At 43.3% G+C, this 21,573-nt stretch overlaps 1 long non-coding RNA gene across 1 annotated transcript in view; it reads right to left on the bottom strand.

Moving 5' to 3' along the window:
* LOC117356621 overlaps window positions 1–21,573 on the bottom strand; it is a 37,744-nt gene that overhangs the window by 2,871 nt on the left and 13,300 nt on the right. The window contains exon 2 of the long non-coding RNA XR_004538684.1: window positions 1,227–1,366. This is a non-coding gene — a long non-coding RNA (uncharacterized LOC117356621). The remainder of the gene's footprint in view (window positions 1–1,226; window positions 1,367–21,573) is intronic.

The raw sequence follows: 21,573 nt of genomic DNA, 5'->3' as shown, positions 1-21,573 counted from the left end.
TGTACCTTGCCTTGCATTCCACTAATGACCAAATCTAAAATAGCTTCCTCTCTTGTTGGTTCCTGGACCAGTTGCTCCAAGAAGCCATCATTTATGACGTCTTGGAATTTTATCTTTTACACTCCCTGATGTAACATTTAACCAGTCAATGTTGAGGTAATTGAAATCACCCATTATTATACTCTCTGACTTCTTTCTGTTGGATATTTTTCAATGTACAAAATTTGAATGAACTAAGACCTATACTTTAAAATGAATTTTAAATTGAGGTTTACAGATTTTCTTTTTGTGCATTTTCTGCTTTCAAAAATTAGCTGGTTAACCCTAACCCCTGTTTTATGAAGCTGTGTTAGGTTTTTTTAAATCGCTGGCTGCAGTGATATTAGCTCCGACGCTCCTAGGAATTTTATGAATGTCGGAGCTAATACTGCCATAGTCAGCAATAAAAAAAACACCTAACGCAGCTTCATAAAAGGAGGGATAAAACCATAAAAATGTAACAACATTTTTTTCAGAGTTAAAGAAAAAACAGCAGTACTGAATAATATGCCTTGCAAGATCATTTTGTCAGAGCTTCCTTGAGTAATCCTAGCTTTCATGAATGTGTTCTTTAAAATCAGTTTATACAAGCTCAGTTAATATTTGCTTAGGCATGCAGGTCACAGTTTCATCTTCATGGATTAGATCAAACTGACAGAGACTTGTAGTGATTCACTTTTATCTGTGCTGTACAGCTTTATAGTCTTGTAATCACATATGCATTTTCCACTTTAATTATATACATATCTTATTTCACACTGAGCACATGTTCTGTTTCTTGTATTTTAGTGAGTTATCAGATTACACAGCTGTGATAATTTAGAGAAAATTTATTTTTGATTTCTGAACCTACTGCACATTAGACATTTGCCAACTAAAATCGCATTGAAAAATTAGTATTTCACAGTGACATGATGGTACATTTTTCCTTCTATTGTCAGAGCCAAGCTCCTCTGTGTGAGAACTTGGCAGGAGATGAACAGTGAAGCCTTCGGTATGGTGGTAGTATCTACGGGTGAGAGTGAATACATTATGGGAACCCCAAGCTGCATAATGAATGCAGGGTCCACATTAGGATATGTGTGTGTGTGTGTGTGGGGGGGGGAAACAGGCCCCACAGCTGCAGGGCATCCCCATGGGCTGGGATGGCCTTCCCTTTTTCTTACCCAAGTCCTATGTCCCCTTACCTTTTAAACTGGAAGGGGGTCACGGCATGGCAGTGATTCTCCGACAATGCCTGTGGTCTCCTTGCTGCTGTTCTTCTGCCTCAGTCTGCCCAAGAGGAAATGGGAAGTTGTATCAGAGGGGAAAAGACCATTACTATGATCTGAAAAGGAAGAGAGAGAGAGAGAGTCTGGATGGGAGAGTATTTAGTAGACCTGGGGGTGGTGGGAAAGGAGAAAGAGAAACTAGAAGGAAGGACATTTGGTAGGTGAGGAAATTGGAAGGGGGCAGGGAGGAAAGGAACTGGAGGCAAGGCAGAATTAACCAATAGGCCAAGTCCTAGGGCCCAAAATGGTCAGGAGGGACCCGATGAAGGAGGGCATCAACATTGTTTTTTCCAAATGGTGATGGGCCCCTCCAGCATCGATCGGAAATGCAGGCGCCCCCCCCCCCCCCCCATCGACAGAAAGTAAGACAAGCAAGCAACGCGGGTAAGAAAGGCAATGGGAACCGTAATTGTGCAAATGGTGCTGCTTGCCCAAAGCTTCCCTCTGATGCAGCTTCCTGGCACATGGTGGGGTGGGGTGGGGCAGGAGGGCCCAATGTACTTGAGTGCCTAGGGGCCCTCGATGAATTAATCCTGCCCTGACTGGAGGGCCTCTTCCTTTTTTTTTAAATTTCAATGAATTTAATATATAATACTTATAGATACAACCAAGTCATAACAGATTTACATTATACATAGGAACCAAAAATTGTCCTATACAATAACAGTTATATAATACATCAGAAAAAAAAGTATTAACACAATTAAAACAAAGCACAAATAAATGTAGCTCACTAGCAACTACTACCATGAGATAATAGCAATAATCAACATATAATTAACAGCATGGATGTTCATTAATAAATGTCTGCCCTGCTTCTGAACATCAAGATTCTGTTATAAAATACTAGTGTAAGTTAGCATTGCTGTACTTAAATGTAGGCACCAACAGCTACCCCATGCCCATTGCAGGTGTAACTGTTGGCACCAAAATACTATGTAAGTTATGTGCATGACTGGGAGACCCATTCATGTCCCATCCTTGTTCCGCCAATGTTATGCCCCCTCATATTGACATGCAAAGCAATCTTTGTTCATAGGTTGTAGAATAACACCTAGTACTGATCTGTGTAATTGTGCATTATATGCACCTACAGTGATAGTATTTTATAACTTACATGTGAAATTGACACCTAACTTTAGGCCATGTTACAGAATGGCCAGGTATATGGGTATGGATGTAGTTTACATAAAAGGCATGGGGCACATACTATGTTTATGTATATTTGGGGGTGGGGTTATCTCTGGGAGGGTATACCTGAGCTGGTGTTGATGCAGGAATGTATGTGAGTGTGTAGAGGAAGGGTAAATAAGGTTTATTTGTGTCCAGGCTGTGTATGAGGGGAGTAGGGAAATGTAGGGATTCGTAAGCAAATTAGGTGTGTGAATTTCCCTTGGGTACCTAAAGTAACACCGAGGAAAAAGTTGAGGAAGTACTTTTTAGAAACTTTTTCAGTCCCAGAAACATCAATTCCTCCTTTCTCCCTGGCTTACTATTTACCAACAAAAAAGATACAAGAACAGCAAGTTACTGACCAGAATAAAAATGAAGAACCACTAGACATTTCAACCATTTTGGACACCTCTGATAAAGAGGTTGCTAAACCATCTACTTTAGCAGCTTCAGTAGCTCTTTTACCAGATAAAGTTTGGATAGTGAAGATGTTCTTCCAAAATAGACAAAGATTTTTTAGGTCTTAAAATTCAGATTTTCCCAGATGTGTTACGTGAATCCCAAAAGTGAAGGCAACACTTGTTTTTAAAACCAGGAGTCTTACTTATAGGGGGTAGTTTTTATTTAAGATACCCAAGCAAATGTATAGTGAAATTTATGTCCTTGAAATGTTTTTTTAAAACCTGCTCACCTAACTGCATTTTTGTCCTTAAAACGCCTCAAAGGGGTATGAAGATCTAATTCGTAGGAATTAGAATTTCTGGTACCAGATGTTGGAACTTAGGGGTCCTTTTACTATGGTGCGCTACCATTTTAGCACTCGCTAAATATTAGCACATGCTAAACGCTAAACCCCTTAATTTATTTAAGTTTTTTTCTCTCATTTCTAGGTAAACTAGTTGTATTTTATCCGTTTATGTGTAATCGAGGATCTTAATTATCAATGTGGATTTGAGAAGGAGTAGTTTATATTTTCTTGAATTTTGAGTTTTTTTATTTTTCTTTTCCTTATGGGAAAAAAATGTTTTCATGACTACACCATCGTTTCTGTACAAGAGTCTTAGTGTTGTTATTTTAAAAATTTATAAACATAAAAACAATATAGTCTACTTAAAACTAAGCAGTTCACAAAATACATACATAATCTTCAAAAAAGAATGCAATGTCAGATTATTTATATTCATCTAAAAATTGTCCAATATAAATAAATTAGCTTTCAAGAAAAAGCCTCTACAAAGTTGTCTTCAACACCTTCTTAGTGGTGCAGTCAAATTGTTCCATAAAAGTACCCCCGCCACAGAGATTATTGAGGCTCTAATTTTCACATAGTGCACACTTACCCCAAGAAAAGGAGAGCAGATAGGACTACAGGGAGAAACTGAAAGAAGCCAAGAGAGAGATACATCTGGCGAAAGCACAGGCGGAAGAACAAATGGCTAAAAATGTAAAAAAGGGAGACAAAATTTTTTTCAGATATATTAGTGAAAGGAGGAAGATGAAAAATGGAATTGCTAGGCTAAAAGATGCTGGGAACCAATACGTGGAAAGTGATGAGGAGAAAGCGAATGTGCTAAATAAATACTTCTGTTCTGTGTTCACAGAAGAAAATCCTGGAGAAGGACCGAGATTGTCTAGCAAAGTTACACGAGAAAATGGAGTAGATTCTGCGCCATTCACGGAGGAGGGTGTTTATGAACAACTTGAAAAACTGAAGGTGGACAAAGCAATGGGACCAGACGGGATCCATCCCAGGATACTAAGGGAGCTCAGAGAGGTTCTGGCGAGTCCTATTAAAGACTTGTTCAACAAATCTCTGGAGACGGGAGTGATTCCTGGGGATTGGAGGAGAGCGGATGTGGTCCCTATTCATAAAAGTGGTCACAGGGATGAAGCAGGAAACTACAGGCCGGTGAGCCTCACTTCAGTTGTTGGAAAAATAATGGAAGTTTTGCTGAAAGAAAGGATAGTGTACTTTCTTGAATCTAATGGGTTACAGGATCTGAGGCAACATGGCTTTACAAAAGATACATTGTACCAAACGGACCTGATTGAATTTTTTGATTGGGTGACCAGAGAGCTGGATCGAGGACATATGCTAGAAGTAATTTACTTGGATTTCAGCAAAGTCTTTGATACAATTCCTCATAGGAGGCTGTTGAACAAACTTGAAGGGCTGAAGTTAGGACCCAAAGTGGTGAACTGGTTCAGAAACTGGCTGTCGGACAGACGCCAGAGGGTGGTGATTAATGGAAGTCGCTCGAAGGAAGGAAAGGTGAGTAGTGGAGTCCCTCAGGGATCAGTGCTGGGGCCAATCCTGTTCAATATGTTTGTGAGTGACATTGCTGAAGGGATAGAAGGAAAAGTGTGCCTTTTTGCAGATGATACCAAGATTTGTAACAGAGTAGACACCGAAGAGAGAGTGGAAAATATGAAAAAGGATCTGCAAAAGTTAGAGGAATGGTCTAATGCCTGGCAACTAAAATTCAATGCAAAGAAATGCAGAGTAATGCATTTGGGGATTAATAATAGGAAGGAACTGTATATGCTGGGAGGAGAGAAGCTGATATGCACGGACGGGAAGAGGGACCTTGGGGTGATAGTGTCCAAAGATCTAAAGGTGAAAAAACAGTGTGACAAGGCAGTGGCTGCTGCCAGAAGTATGCTGGGCTGTATAAAGAGGGGCGTAGTCAGTAGAAGGAAGAAGGTGTTGATGCCCCTGTACAGGTCATTGGTAAGGCCCCACTTGGAGTATTGTGTTCAATTTTGGAGACCGTATCTGGCGAAGGACGTAAGAAGACTTGAAGCGGTCCAAAGGAGGGCGACAAAAATGATAGGAGGCTTGCGCCAGAAGATGTATGAGGAGAGACTGGAAGCCCTGAATATGTATACCCTAGAGGAAAGGAGAGACAGGGGAGATATGATTCAGACGTTCAAATACTTGAAGAGTATTAACATAGAACAAAATCTTTTTCAGAGAAAGGAAAATGGAAAAACCAGAGGACATAATTTGAGGTTGATGGGTGGTAGATTCAAAGGCAATGTTAGGAAATTCTACTTTACAGAGAGGGTGGTGGATGCCTGGAATGCGCTCCCTAGAGAGGTGGTGGAGAGTAAAACTGTGACTGAGTTCAAAGAAGCGTGGGATGAACACAAAGGATCTAGAATCAGAAAATAAGATTAAATATTGAACTAAGGCCAGTACTGGGCAGACTTGCATGGTCTGTGTCTGTATATGACCGTTTGGTGGAGGATGGGCTGGGGAGGACTTCAATGGCTGGGAGGGTGTAGATGGGCTACAGTAAGTCTTAACAGAGATTTCGGCAGTTGGAACCCAAGCACAGTACAGGGTAAAGCTTTGGATTCTTGCCCAGAAATAGCTAAGAAGAAAAAATTTAAAAATCTAAATTGAATCAGGTTGGGCAGACTGGATGGACCATTCGGGTCTTTATCTGCCGTCATCTACTATGTTACTATGTTACTATGTTCACGGACTAACCACGACATCCCCTCTGACCTTAAAGATCTAGGTGACTGAGTCAGATACCAAGGAAGCTCATGGTGAACCACTTTGAAGGTCACCAAGAGAACTTTGTAAACTATGCAATATTTTACTAGTATCCACCACTAGAAGAAACTGAAAAGCCCTTTCTGGCACTGGGTTCCTTCACTAATCTGATGTTCTTCTCTATCTTTCCTAATTTGAGTTTGAAGAGTATGGATTGGCAAACAAACTGATCCATGACAACAGGCCCTCTTGCTCTTTGTGACTGCATCTATGTGAGTGGTACAGTGGGGATATTGGGGCATTGATTGTATTTGTGTTGTGTTGTGTTTTAATGTTTTGTTTGTAATATATAATTATGTATGTTTATTTGGAAACCAGCTAGGTTATAGGCAGTGTATACATTTTTAAAATAAATATATAAATAAAATACATACGAAAAATAAAGTGAATTTCATATGTCCATCGAATGTGACATTGTAATATTTGGGTTGCATGGCTGAAGTTTGCATTTTATTAGAGTGATTTTTATCAGCCCATCCAGAAATCTTTGCTGTATAGTAACTGATAGCAGGAGGATTTTGTATGGTTGTGCTGAAGAATAAGTGAGAATAACACGCTTCTTCAAAATTGACTTCTGAAGGCAACCCCCCCCCCCCCCCCACAATACAACAGTACAAAAAGTGGATATTTTAAAAAATGGCTTTAAATTCAGAACAAGAGACTCTACAAAGGTAGAAGACAAGAAATTAAGTATGTGGTGCAGTGGTTAGAGCCACAGCCTTAGCACCCTGAGGTTGCGGGTTCATATCCCACACTGCTCCTTGTGACCCTGGGCAAGTCACTTAAGGCTAGATTCACAAAGCAAACCGATCCCATTCACTAACCTTACTCCCAATCCGATTCCTGCCCGATCCGATCTGCGCATGCAAATGAGGATGAATTGTATGCAAATATAGGAAGGAAGCAATTCACAAAATAAAACTTCAGGAACACTGACAGGGCTGGCCGATCAAGAGAAACGACTGCTGGGGACCAGTCACTGACCACCTTTCAAACTGTTCTGCTCTCTGCCTGAAATCCCAGCCCTGCAGCCCTGAAACTATCCAAAAAGCGCCCAGCTCTCTGCCGCTCTCATATCTTCCACCATGCTGCCCTGCTCTCTTCAGCCATGCTCTGCTGCGAACTCATGTTTTTAACCCGCGGTTTTAACCCACGGGTTAAAAATGGGGCTGCACTTCTCATCACCAGCCCTGGCTGATCTCCACGTCATTTGCAAGGTCAGATTGGCATGTGTTGGGGCAGGCAGGCATGTCAGCATTCCCTGTTACAAGTACAGGCAGCCTTGTATTGTTTGCTCGTCTGCAAATATTTTCACCATGATAAGTGTAAAGATAGCTCATAGCCTCCTCGATACCTCCTCTCCCTCCCTATGCTTGTGCTGAGAGCCAATGTATGCGCGGACCATTTACAGGAAATAAGATGGTCCGTGCATGTGTCCTGATCGCTCTGCAGCAATCCATCCAGTGGCTGTGTGGGCGTGCCTCCGAGTGCATTAATTTGAATGAGGAGGCTTGAATCGATCACCCGAGAAACCTCATAAACGGATCGGCCACGAATCGCCCGGCAAAGGCAGGCTTCATGAATCTAGGCCTTAATCCCCCATTACCCCAGGTACGTTAGATAGAGTGTGAGCCTGCCAGGACAGATAAGGAAAAATGAGTACCCAAAATCAAAGGTGCCACATACCTCAAGCTGAATTCAGAGTCTGACTTCTTTCCCTTATCCTGCGTCTCCAAAACTGAGTCCACAGGAAAGTGATAGGAGTCCGGCAGGGCTGTGAAGGTTTGAGTGACCTTGGTATTTAGATACAGAAAGTCAGGACATCCCTATGCACTAACACTGTTTTGTTTTGTTTTTTCCTGGCTGTCAAATCACTTTTTACTCTTTCCAATTCTATCTGCATTGTATTTCGATCCTGTTGCAATGCATTATATAAAGGCATCAGTAAGAAAGAAAGATAATGCCTCCAAATTATTCAAAATACTGCCATTAAAATCATTTCAACTTAAAAGCTCGAAAATTTGATCATGTCACACCACTTTTGATTAACTCCCATTGGCTTCCCATAGATCATCGATTTACTTATAAAATAATGTTACTGATACATAAAACCATAGCTTCCGGTCTACCTGATTTCATCAACAGGTTATTAATCCCCCACAACCTCCATCGCACATTATGTTCTTCTTATCAAAAACCTGTTATCCATTCCCTCTTTAAGACACATTGGCACTATGCATACTAATATCTTTTCTGTGATACCGTCTGGAACTCAGCACCAAACTATATAAGAGAAAGTTCATCACTTGATAAATTTAAAACTAGCTTGAAGGCCTTTCTTTTTAAAGACGCATTTGAAGTATAATAGTCCTTTTAAGGACTGTAATGGGACTTTGCTCCTTGCTTTTCTTATTCATTTTAATCTTTTCTACAAAGTGCTAGATTATTATTATTTTTTTGTTTCCTCCCTTTTGTTTTGATCCTTCTCTCTTTCTTTTTCATTATAATTAGTTTTGTTTTTAAATATATGCCTTTCTGACTGTCTGTTTTAATAATTACACAAATGTATTTCTACCCTTTTTCATTTTGTTTCGGTAAGTTCCCCAAACAAACCTTAAACCTACTTACAGGGAGCTCTTCTACGTTTAAAAGTTTTAGAAACCATATTCGTTCTGTCCACTGAATATACATTAACATTTTATTACATTTCCAATATTCTTTTATCATTCTTAAAAACTTATTTCAGACAATTTATCTATGTATCAAACAAGTTGCTGAAAAGTTCTCAGCCGACCTACAAACAGTGCTGAAAACTAGTCAGCCTGCTTGTCACTACAACAAAGGAGAAGGAGGGGCTGCCCTCCCCCTCTTCCCGCCAAAGACTGCCACAGAATCAGAATCAAATCTCCGACTCCAACTCAACCACTTCACCCATACCACACATCCACAACCTGGTTCACTCACATTCAATTCATATTAAGCCCTACAGGGTTCACCACTTTCACCTACCCTATTCAACATTTACATATCCTCTCTAGGACACCCACTGCAAAACCAAACCTGATCTAGTACATATATGCAGACGACATCTCCATCCTAATCCCAGTGAATAGCATAACAAATGAAACCTCAAAATACATTACTCATATAATGACCGAAATAGAACATTGGACAAGCAACTTCAAACTGAAACTTAACACAGAAAAAAACAAAAATCTTCCTTGCAAGCCCAACGGATAAAATTGCCAATTCAACATATAAAAGACCATGATTACCCAATTACCAACACAATAAAAATATTGGGAGTCACATTGGACACACACACCTCACTATGATTGAACACATGAATATAGTGGCAACAAAATGTTTCACGATGTTATGGAGATTAAAGACCATCAAAAAATACTTCGACCCACTATCGTTTAGATTACTAGTGCAATCACTAGTGCTTTCTACCCTGGACTATTGTAATATCGTTTATTTGGGTATCATTCAGAACTCAGCTGTCCGTTTGATATATGGATTAAAAAATAATGACCATGTCATCCCCCACCACAAACCACTGCACTGGCTGTCAGTTGAGGCAAGAATATTATTCAAGTTCTCCTGCATATGTTTCAAGCTAGTTTGGGGACTAGCACCTATGTATCTACAAACCCACTTTGCACTCCACAACCCAACAAGACAAACCAGAAACAGCTATCTTTTTTGCATACCCAAGCATAACCAATTGTAAATACAAAACCTTTCTGGACAGAACCTTCATGCTCCAAGCAAATAAACAACAACATTGGCTAGACAGTCACATTAATAAAGCCGAACTGACCTACAATGCCTTTAGAAAACTCATAAAAACTACCCTATTCGACAGATATATCACCTAAACAGAACCTCACCAAGTACTCTTTCTTTTCACAATGCTCTCTGAAATCCTAATTCTTGCTGTTTCTGAATCTCTAAACAAACTGTACATTGTAATTTTTTCCCTTTTTTCAGGAAAGCTGCGATTTTTCTTTACAGGTCCGCTCCAAAATTCTTAGCAAACATTATATTTTGTAATTTTGATTCCTAATAGTCTCTGTACTCTGTACTCCCTCCACATATTGTAAATCGCTGAATGTCCAGCTCTCTTAAATGTAAACCGCCTAGAAGTCGCAAGATTGTGGCGGTATAGAAGAATAAAGTTATTACCATTATTATTATTATTACTGAAGTGAACAAAGTCTCATCTGTCTAGGAGGTGGAGAATCCTAAGTGCCTTTATGACCCATTAGAAAAACAATATCACAATGCAGGAATTTTTTCAATAACAAAAACAATATAACAATGCAGAAATTTTTGCTTACCTTACCTTATAAGCAAGGTACATTAATAATATACAATATAATCTTATACTCTATAAAATCTTATCTAAGCGATAGAAGAGAAAAGCGCATGCAAAGAATGGTACAGATGACAGAATGAGCAGACGTAAATCCACAATAGAGACTTTCCAAAAGTCTTCACTTAATTTCATTCTTCCCGAAAGAATGGCAGCTGCTTATTTTCGCAGCGGGAATTTACCGAAAACTCCACATTAATATTTGTCCTTGCCAAAAGAACAGTAACTGCGGCGGGTTTACCAAAAACCCTACAATAAATAAAGGGTTGGAACATGACTCCAATACCCGTGAGTATTAAAGAACAGAATTCAAAATTCAGAAATACTCACAAAATATTGGTAATGTCAAGTCCATCCCGAACGTAGCCCCCAAATTGAAACGAACAGGATCCATTTCTTGGTCCCGAAATCGTCCTGCAAACATTCTATCATCTATTACAGACGTCTGGAGGCAATTCCCCTTAGAAAGAAAGATACCAGACAGAGTTCTAAAGGGATAGCCTGTTTTATTATTAGTCTGCATTCATTTATATATCCTTGAACATGGGTCAGTGGTAATCATCACAGGAAAAGGGGGATGGACAAGAGAGGGGAGGGAGTGTGTGAGCAGGATATGTACATGGCAGGGGGGTTTGAGTCTTTATTGTCTTAAAGACGAAACTTTGTTAACATGATTAAATGACCTCTTCCCAAACCATTAAGAAAGTAAACACAAACATTCTGCATTTGATTACCTCCAGCACAGGCAGGAACAAAAGACATAAAATATGTGTGTCCTTTTTAAATGTGTCCTTTCATAGACAGAGACAGAAAACCTATCTTTTCCTTTCAGCGATCCCCCCCGAATAGCTGTAAACCAGCAGGACGGATCCCAAGCCCTCCTGCCAACATCCCTGAACCCCTGACAATACCGGCAGGAGGGAGCCCAGGCACTCCTGCCGAAGTTACAGCTCCTGAACCCCCCACCCCCGACAATACTAGCAGGAGGGATCCCACGCCCTCCTGCCAAAGATGCAGCCCCCCGCGAACCCCCCCACCAACAGGAGGGAGCCCAGGCCTTCCTGCTGAGGATTGACCCCCCACCCCCAGTGAACCCCCACGAGTCCCCGAACGCCCCCTGAACAACACCACTACCACCCCAGACCCCGCCCCAATAACCTTAATATTGGACCTGGCATGGATTGGCCCATGTGTTTAAGGCCCCGCTCATAGGAGGGGCCTCAGGCAACTGGGCCAATTCCAGTTGGCTCAGTTGCCTAAGGCCCTTCCTATGGGCGTGCCTTAGGCATTTGGGCCAATCAGGTCCTAGGCCCCTTCCCTGTGCATCCCTCAATGCATCGGGAAGGAGCAGGCCCGCCATTCCAAGGATGGCGGGCCTGCCAGCCGGACTGGGAACCCGTCCGTCCAGCCAACGTTAAGGTTACTGGTGGAGAGTCTGGGGTGGCATTGGTAGGTCCGGGGTGGTGGTAGGGTTGTTCAGGGGCATTCAGGGGGTCATTGAGATTCATGGGGGAATGGGGGTCCAACTTCAGTAGGATGGCCTGGGCTCCCTCTTGCTGGTATTCACGGGGTATACCGGGGATCACGGGGGGGGGGGAGGGCTATGTCTTCATCAGGAGGGCCTGGGCTCCCTCCTGCCAGTATTGTCAGGAGTGGTGGGTTCAGGGGCTGTGTCTTTGACAGGAGGGCCTGGGCTCCATTCTGCCAGTACTGTTGTGGGGGAGTTCAGGACTGTGTCTTCGGCAGGAGGAGCTGGGCTCCATCTTGCCAGTTTTGTGAGGGGTTTGGGGTGTTGGCAGGTGGGCTTGGGATCCCTTCTGCCAGTTCACAACCATTCAGCGGGGATTGCGATCACGGCAGGAGGCAGGAGAGATTAGGCATCTCTCCTGCTGCAATCATTGCAGGGGGGGGGAGCAGGTTGCCAGGGCGGCAGCCGCGATCAGCTCAGCAGCCCCTATTCAGAACTTATACCTGTTTTGACTTGGTCTAAGTGAAAACTTAGAATTTCTGACTGGGCAATCTGGTTAAACTTTTGGTTATACAATAATGCAATAATGAGAACATCAGTGCACAATCTGCAAAAAAAAGTGCTATGTTAAAGCTGGGCCTAATGAATGAGGAAGTCCTATATTAAAACATATTAAGCCAGATTTTACCACACTTGAATAGAAGGGCCCTGGGCCCCTTAGTTTCTACCTAAGAAAATGATTAAATCAAAAGAGTGGCTGCTAAAGGGGCCAGTATATCTAATTTATTATTCAAAGTCTAACTTGTGACAAGACAGATTCATCAATTTGAGCAGGTCTAGGGCAAATACACCAACATTCATTGATGTAGGCATAACTCTAGATATATCTTTATATTAGACATATACTAAAGTCTTCTTTTATTCAAGACCAGAGGAATAAGCATCCATGTATTTCAGGTAAGATAATAGAGTATCTTCATAAAGGCAGATGGGAATATAAACTAATGATAACCTCTCCAACCCTTATACTTTCAATTGATGAGCTATTATGTATCCAGGTTGGCACAGCTGATTCTATTGTCCTATGATCAGGCCAAGTGTCTGTTAAGCAAAGTACATCAATCATGTCATCATTAAATAGATCATAGATGAACAAATCTTTATTGTTCACTGATCTCATATTTTATCAATGTCAAATTTAATAAATCCATCCTATAACATTTACCTGAAGTAATGGGGCTGATTGATAGCACAACAAGAATGCTCTACTTCCACTTAATAATGTTCTGGAATATATGTGGCACTATGATAGGAGTCTTCAACTTTTTTCACTCCGAAACAAGGTAACAAGAAAGCTCCGAGGGCCTCAGATACCCCTCCCAATGGTTGGCCTCTACCTCTGTCCACCTGCCTGCCTCAGCCCTCCAAACCTTCCACAAATTTAGAAATATTACTTCTCCAGACCTCCCCCTCCCTCCCCATTTTCTCTCCTTGCTTCTAATTTAGTTCTTTATGCTCCCTAGATGAGACTGACCTTAATTGGGTTAGAGCCAACAGGAGAAGAAGGAATGCTGTCCTGAGTAGTCCTGCACAAGAGCATAAGAATACTCTTACTGGGTTAGACCAATGGTCCATCAAGCCCAGTAGCCCATTCTCACTGGGGCCAATCCAGGTCCCTAATCCATGGCCAAAATCCAAGCAGTAGCAACATTCCATGCTACTGATCCATGGCAAACAGTGACTTCCCCCAGGTCTTTCTCAATAACAGACTGGACTTTTCTTCCAGGAAATTGTCCAAAATTTTCTTAAAACCAGTTACGATATCCACTTTTACAACAACTTCTGGCAATGAGTTCCAGAGCTTAACTATTCTCTGAATGAAAAAAAATATTTCCTCCTATTGGTTTTAAAAGTATTTCCCTGTAACTTCATAGAGTGTCCCCTTGTCTTTGTAATTTTTGACGGAGTAAAAAATCGATCCAGTTGTACGCATTCAGGATTTTGTAGACTTCAATCATATCTCCCCCTCAGCTGTCTCTTTCCCAAGCTGAAGAGCCCTAACCTTTTTAGTCTTTACTCATATGAGAGGAGTTCCATCCCCTTCTTTGCTCTTCTTTGAATCTTTTCTAGTACCGCTATATCTTGCTTGAGATAACAAGACCAGCAGCTGTTAATTTCAGCAGCACTAGCGCAGGCCTCATCCACTCTCTCTCTCAATCTCTTCCCCCCCTAACCATTCTCTCTCAAACCCCTCTCTTCAGCCTTCCCCTATTCTCTCTCACTGCCCCTCTTCAAAAGCAATGTGCTAGTTATTGTTCGAAGATAATTGGCTCTTGGCCCTCATTGATGTGCCAAATAACACAGTATCATAAGTTAATGCAACCGGATTTTCCAGCAAATTATTTATTTGCCCCCAAATTAACTTCCAAAAAGAAAGAATCAATGGGGGGAGGAGGGTGGGGGTATTTTAGTTTTCTTATAAGTGCAAATAATGTGGAGAGGGGAGGGTTATTATATGTCTTCTTATGTTTGATGAAAGTCATTGTATATGGGGAAGGGAGGGTTATGGGATCTGAATTAAATTTTAATAGGATATTAAGTGATATATTTAAATATAAATTGATGTTATATGCTGTTGCACTTATTGTAAGTTTTAAAAATGAATAAAGAATATTTTTAAAAAAGCAATGTGCTAGCAAAGGGCTTCTCTACCATGTTTTTTTAATAAATGCAATCTTGAGCCAGGTGGTGTAGAAAGCTTGGGAGTCTCGCAGGCAGTGGCGAACCAAGGGGGGGGGGCGGGAGGGGCGGTCCTCCCCGGGTGCCAGCCCTGAAGGGGTGCTCCCGGCCTTGCCGTTCAGTCCCCCCCACGCCCCCGAAGGACCGCTCGCCCCACTGACCTTCCTGCACCACCTGTGAAGCAGCAAGCAGCAGGATCGCGAGGTCAGCTATCCCTAAGCTGCTTGGGCGCTGCTTCCTGTGCCGCGGTCCCGCCCCTCCTCTGACGTCAGAGGAGGGGCGGGAACGCGGCGCAGGAAGCAGCGCAGGGATAGCTGACCTCGCGATCCTGCTGCGGCTGCTTCATAGGTGGTGCAGGAAGGTCAGTGGGGCGAGCGGTCCTTCGGAGGTGGTGGTGGTGGTGGGGACTGAACGGCAAGGCCGGGAGCATAGGTAGTGCTGCTTCATAGGTGGTGCGGGGAGGCTAGGGGGCGAGCGGTCCTTCGGGGTGGGGCGGGTGGGCAGGCAGGCAGGCATTCAAGGGGGAGGGGGGTGACAGGCAGGCAGGCCTTCAAGGGGGGGACAGGCCTTCGGGGGTGTGTGTGCAGACCTTCAAGGGGGAGGGACAGGCCTTCAAGGGGGGGGCAGGCAGGCCTTCAAGGGGGGACAGGTCTACAAGGGGGGAGAGGCCTACAAGGGGGTGGGCAGGCCTACAAAGGGGTGGGCAGGCCTACAAGGGGGTGGGACAGGCCTACAAGGGGGAGTGCAGGCCTTCAGGGGGGGTGCAGGCCTTCAAGGGGGGGACAGGCAGGCAGGCCTTCAAGGGGGGAACAGGCCTACAAGGGGGGGGAGCAGGCCTACAAGGGGGTGGGACAGGCCTTCAAGGGGGGGACAGACCTTCAGGGGGGTGCAGGCCTTCGGGGGGGTGCAGACCTTCAAGGGGGGGACAGGCCTTCAAGGGGGGGACAGGCAGGCAGGTCTTCAAGGGGGGGGACAGGCCTTCAAGGGGGGGACAGGCCTACAAGGGGGGGACAGGCCTACAAGGGGGTGGGACAGGCCTTCAAGGGGGGACAGACCTTCAGGGGGGTGCAGGCCTTCGGGGGGGTGCAGACCTTCAAGGGGGGGACAGGCCTTCAAGGGGGGGACAGGCAGGCAGGTCTTCAAGGTGGGGGGACAGGCCTACAAGGGGGAGGGACAGGCCTTCAAGGGGGGGGACAGGCCTACAAGGGGGTGGGACATGCCTTCAAGGGGGGTACAGGCCTTCAAGGGGGACAGGCAGACCTTTAAGGGGGGACAGGCCTTTGGGGGGACCCTGGTTTAGAAGTACACAGAGGGAAGGGGGTGTTCAAAGAGACGTGCATATGCCAAACTTTGGGGGGGGGATGAAGAAATAATGGGTCTGAAAATAGAGGAGAGGGAGAGAAATGATGGACCATGGGATTTAGGGAGGGAAGGAACTGAAGGAGAGAAATTAGACACAAGGGATGGTGTGGAGGAGGGATAGAGATACTGGATAGGAGGGTAATTGGGAAAAGAAAGGGAGAGATGGTGGACTCTGGGGTGGTGGGGAAGGAGGGAGAGATGCCGGATGAAAGGGTAGTTAAGAAAAGGTGGATCTGTGGAGGGAGATGAAAAAAAGGAAAGATACCAGACTTCCTGGGGAGGGAAGGGAAATGGAAAGGGAGGACAGAGTTGGCAGATGGATGGTTAGCACGCAGAAAGAAGAAAGAAGGAGACCCTGGCAAGCAAGTTATCAGAAGAAAACCAGAGCCTTGGACCAACAAGATTTGAAATATAACCAGACAACAAAAGGTAGAAAAATTAATTTTATTTTCTGTTTTGTGATTATAATATGTCAGATTTGAAATGTATATCCTGACAGAGCTGGTGTTGGACTGCAAACGTGAGCTAGGATTTAACAGAGAGAGGAAAAGTCCTTTTTGTTTCTTTATTTTATTTACACCACAGCGCCAGTGTGGTTAGGAGAAGCCAAAGGGGGTGAAAAAGCAATAAAACCCACCAGGAGTTTTGAAAAAAATCACCCAACTGGGCAGGAAAATCGAATTGAAAAACCAATTCAATAGGCTGAATCGAATCGAAATTTTTTTTCCTGAATCTGGCAGCATTAGTTTGCGCTACTGTCTTAGACTTTAGGACCTGCGATTGGGGAGAGATGGCATCCTCAGTACTTTATAATGCAAGTGAAACGAGGATTTGGTCAGACTTTTGAAGGATCTGCAGAAAAAAAATATTGTATAGGCCGGGGACATGAAACAGCAGGAAATGGGAACTTTTCTTCCTTCTATTTTTGTGAATGGAAAGGCTGAGGATGTCAGAGAGTTCAGTTAAAATATGTGCTTTATAAGAAAATATAATAATGTGTTTTATAAAGTTTATAGCATAGCTGGCCTACCCAGTGAGGTGTTTCTAGTGGTGGTGGTGGCAGCGTGTCAAAGTGTTGAGAGGAAGAGGTGGTCTGGGAAATTCTGCTGAGCAAACTCCGGGCCCATTTCCACCCCCCAGTTAGTCCACTCCACTCAACTGGTTCACACACTGAGTGGGTCATTGGGTGTTGTGTTGGGATCTCTTCCAGTGGTTTATCAGTATCTCCTTCTGGTCCAAGGAAGGAAACTTTGTTATCCTTAGCATTGACCTACAGAATATGTTTGTAACAGCGCTGCTTGTGTGGCATTAGGCTATGTAGTGATTGAAAGAAAAAAACAGACCTTTGCACATTTTTGCACTATATGGTGGGTGTATGAGGAGATTCACATTTCCTGCACAGCTAAGTCCATGTGAAGTTACCTTGTGCTGTATTTGACATCTAGCAAGGTCTCTGTTTGAAAGGAAAGATCTAAACTTAAAAATGAAGTGGCCAGAAGTTATGGTAAAAGCAGATAGTGTAGCTGGTTTTAAGAAAGATTTGGACAAATTCCTGGAGGAAAAGTCCATAATCTGTTATTAAGACATGGGGGAAGTGTCAGCTTGCCCTGGATCGGTAGCATGGAATGTTGCTACTCTTTGGGTTTTGACCAGGTATTAGTGTCCTGGATTGGCTACCATGAGAATGGGCTACTGGGCATGATGGACCATTGGTCTGACCCAGTTAGGCTATTCTTATGTTATGTTCTCATCTGTAGGGGCCTTTGTTTTCACTTCTTATTTTAATGTATATTTTTTCTGGGAACTTATCAGTGTTTTTTATAATGGGAACAAAAATGGAAGAGAATTAATGTGTGTGGGATGAGGGGGTAACTAATTTCTTCAGCTAAATAATTCAATCCACCTCAACCAGACATAGGAGAACTCACGCACCATTCACACACCCTCCAACCAAAAACGTCAAAAGAAAAAAAACTGTTCGACAACCTCCTAGCCATTCGAGCTGCAACACTCGACCCCCAACTCTACAACCAATTGACATCGACCACATACTGCAAAACCTTCAAAAAGAAATAAAAACCCTTCTATTCAAAAAACATATAAAACCGATCTAACACAATCAGAACTGTCCCAAGCATCACCTGCAACTACTCCATATGTACTTCTGATGTCATGACAATTCAGACATAATTTATGTTATGTTATGTTTGGAATATAAGAAAATTTTCACTGCCTGTTTCTATTCTGACCATTTATTCCGTTTCATGGTCATTACAAAAAATATTTTTTTACATGGGGGGGGGTGTCAAAAAATGATGGGCCCCGGGTGCCACATACCCTAGGTACGCCACTGCTCGCAGGAATGGAGTTTAAACAGCGAGCCTCTCGAGCTTCCTGCACCACGCAGCTCATTTGCATAAAAACTAAAATTAAGAGCCACAGTGCTGCTGCACCACATTCAGAGTGACAACTGACATCACAACTCCATAGAGAGGCTGAGCCCTAAGGAGCTTATCATCCCAAACTTACAGACTTATATTGTTGCTAAAATTTTGTAGCAAAAACATTTATTTGGAGCACTCAATGACCTAGTGGTTTTAATTGCTGCTTCAACACTCTTAGGTTGCATTCTCAATCCTAGCCTGCTGCCTATAATTCTGGGCAAGTCACTTAACCCCCCAATGCCCCAGGTACCACAGTTAGATTGGGAGTCTACCTTATTTCTATTCAATGGATTATAAACCATTTTGGGTGAATTTCTTCATGAAAAGGCAGAAAATATAAACAATTTTTAATATATTTTGTGACCGGGCCGGTTCCTTGGTGGCTGGAAAGCCAGACCCGGACCACAGGTAGATTTATGTAGCGCCTTTTATATGGCTGGTAGAAAGAAAAAACCAGGAAAAGGGATTTCTCAAAAGAAAAACAGCTTCATTTTTATTTGTAATCCTGGAACATGGTAAATCAACAATATGTTCATCAAGGCAATGTCCTATAAGTCCTTTGGAGCAATCCCTCTTGCTCCAGCGTGGGCCACTTGCCCTGTACTTGTCAGCAAAAGCATAAAGAAAAAAAAAACGTTTTTCCAAAATCCCCATTCAGGAGTATGCTTTAATTTTCTTGAACCCACATCTTCCTAAGCAGGCTGGCAACTTCCAGCCAGTGTCCATGGGCTCACCCAGCCAGTACACCCTGCTGCTGGGCTACTTGCTCTCCCCCTCCAAGGGTCTCCCTCCCTGAGGCAATTACCAACTCCTGACTTTGCCTCTGGAGTCCTCTGGGCTTATTGGAAAGCCGGGAAATAGACTTCCCTCAAATTGTCTTTAATTAGTGCAGAGCTGCCTCTGCTCTGTTCACAGCCCTGCTCTAGCTCAGGGTTTTTTAAACCACCAGGACTGGATTTCCCATAAGACAGGAAGGACCTTTCATATTTCATTCCCTCCTATATCCATGCCCTCTTCAAACTCACTTTCATCAAGAAGGCTGCTCATTTCCCAGTCATTAGTTCTGTAGTCAGGGCTGTTTCTCCACCCATTAACTTCAGGCTGTTCCACCCATCCCCCACTTTGCCTGCCTGCCAGCTCCTTCAGAACGTTATGTCTCTGAGGGCAAACCCCCGGGTCTCCCTCCCAAGATTGGCCAGGCAGTGCACTGTACCTCCCAGAATTAACACTTCCTCCTTTGCTGGGTTGACCTCCTGCAAACGTCCTGGGTTGGGGGAACTGGAACTCTGGAGTCTCGGAGTGTAACTGACCTCTCTTGATTAGAGTTTCAAGTTCAAGTTTCAAGTTTATTAGGATTTTATATACCGCCTATCAAGGTTATCTAAGCGGTTTTTACAATCAGGTACTTAAGCATTTTCCCTATCTGTCCCGGTGGGCTCACAATCTGTCTAACGTACCTATTCTGCGCGTTAAGGCCCTATCACACCTTTTTAAAAGGAGCCTGTATAATGGTCCATATTTTTTTTATCTGGTTCTTTTACTGGTTGCGGGTGGTGAGAACCCTGGCAGCTCTTTCGATGTTGAGCAGCTACAAGTCTGTTTTTTTTTTTCTGGTGGGACTGGAAACCCCTACAGCAGTTCACACTCTACTGTGCTGCCATGCATGTGCATTCAAATGCATTCATACAGAGGGATGGACTGACAGGCAACTATTCCCTTGACTATTGGCAGTATAGTTTCAATGTGAAACAAGCCTAAAAAAGGAATAAATGTTTGAAAAGAGACAGCAGAATCCCCAGCTGAGTCCCTGAGTGAGATGGATTTATTAATTCACAAACTTGGCAGTTCCTCCAGAAAATATTCTGACATTTCATACATTAAAATCTGAAGCAGAACATGTTTGCTGGGTCTGAATTTACTGTTCAGGAAAATGATTGTAATCTAAACCTTGTCAGAATGCACAAATATTTCTGCCATATTTTTTTTTTCCAGCTTCACCAGCCCCAGGGAATTATTCTTTATTGACAATCTACTAAATGACTTAACTTTATCAACTAGAGTAGACAAATGCCCTTGAGCTCTATGGCAGCCTTAGGGGCCAACTCCACTCTTTTTACCCTGTGGAAAACAAATCGTACCTATTTGTAACACTAGAAACTATTTTACTGACAGTTACTAATAGCTTCAAGTTCTGTATTAGTCCTGGAGAAAACTGAAATCTTAGTAGATTTTGATGCTTAATAGTGAACCAGCATAAGAATATTCACAGGAGACTGAATAAATGTGTGTGGTGCAGGAGTTGGAGCTACAGCCTCTACACCCTGAGGCTCTGGGTTCAAATCCCTCACTGCACCTTGTGACCCTGGGCAAGTCACTTAATCCCCTCATTGCCCCAGGTAAACTAGACAGAGTTTGAGCCCACTGGGACAAATAGGGAAATATGATAAAGTACTTGAATGTAAAACCACTTAGGATATAAGTGATATATAAATAAATAAGAAATTCTTCAGCTTATGAATCACTTCAAAGATATAATTTATAATCTTATCAGGGGTGTGTGTGAAGGTTGGTATTGTCTCTTTGGGTTCAGGAAATGTCTTTAGTGTTCCGTACTCTGAATTTGTTGCACACTTCTGGCACAGGATTCAACTTTTCAAGGTGATTGGGGGTAGGGTTACCATTTTTCTGGCTGCAAAAATCTGGGCACATGGCCACGCCCCGTTCCGCCTCTGGCCCCACATGGTTCTGCCTTCGGCTCCACCCCATTCTGCCCCAGCCCCTCCTAATTCTGCCTCCAACCCCACCCCCACAAACCTCTCTTCTTCCCTGACAAGCTCTGACTGTGTCTGTAGGGCTTAGAGCAAGCACAGATGTGTGATGTCATCCGCACATGCTTAGATGCCCTCCAGATGTGGCCAGAGCTTGTCAGGGCTTTCCAAAACCTGGACAAACTGCCAGGTTTTGGATAGTCTGTCCGGATATCTGGTAACCCTAATTGGGGGTGCTAAACCCTTAACAAGCCATTCCTCCTTGGACAAAGTAAAAGCAAATGAAACAAGTGTTCAATATTGGGGTGCCGAAACATCCACAGCCCCCCCCCCCCCGAGTTGGTTCCTATGAGTCCTCCAGAA

This window comes from Geotrypetes seraphini, chromosome 3 (assembly GCF_902459505.1).
Source record: "Geotrypetes seraphini chromosome 3, aGeoSer1.1, whole genome shotgun sequence".
In the NCBI taxonomy this organism is placed as follows: Eukaryota; Metazoa; Chordata; class Amphibia; order Gymnophiona; family Dermophiidae; genus Geotrypetes; species Geotrypetes seraphini.
The sequence above is the reverse complement of the archived record's forward strand: the minus strand, read 5'-3'. Positions and strand labels throughout refer to the sequence as shown.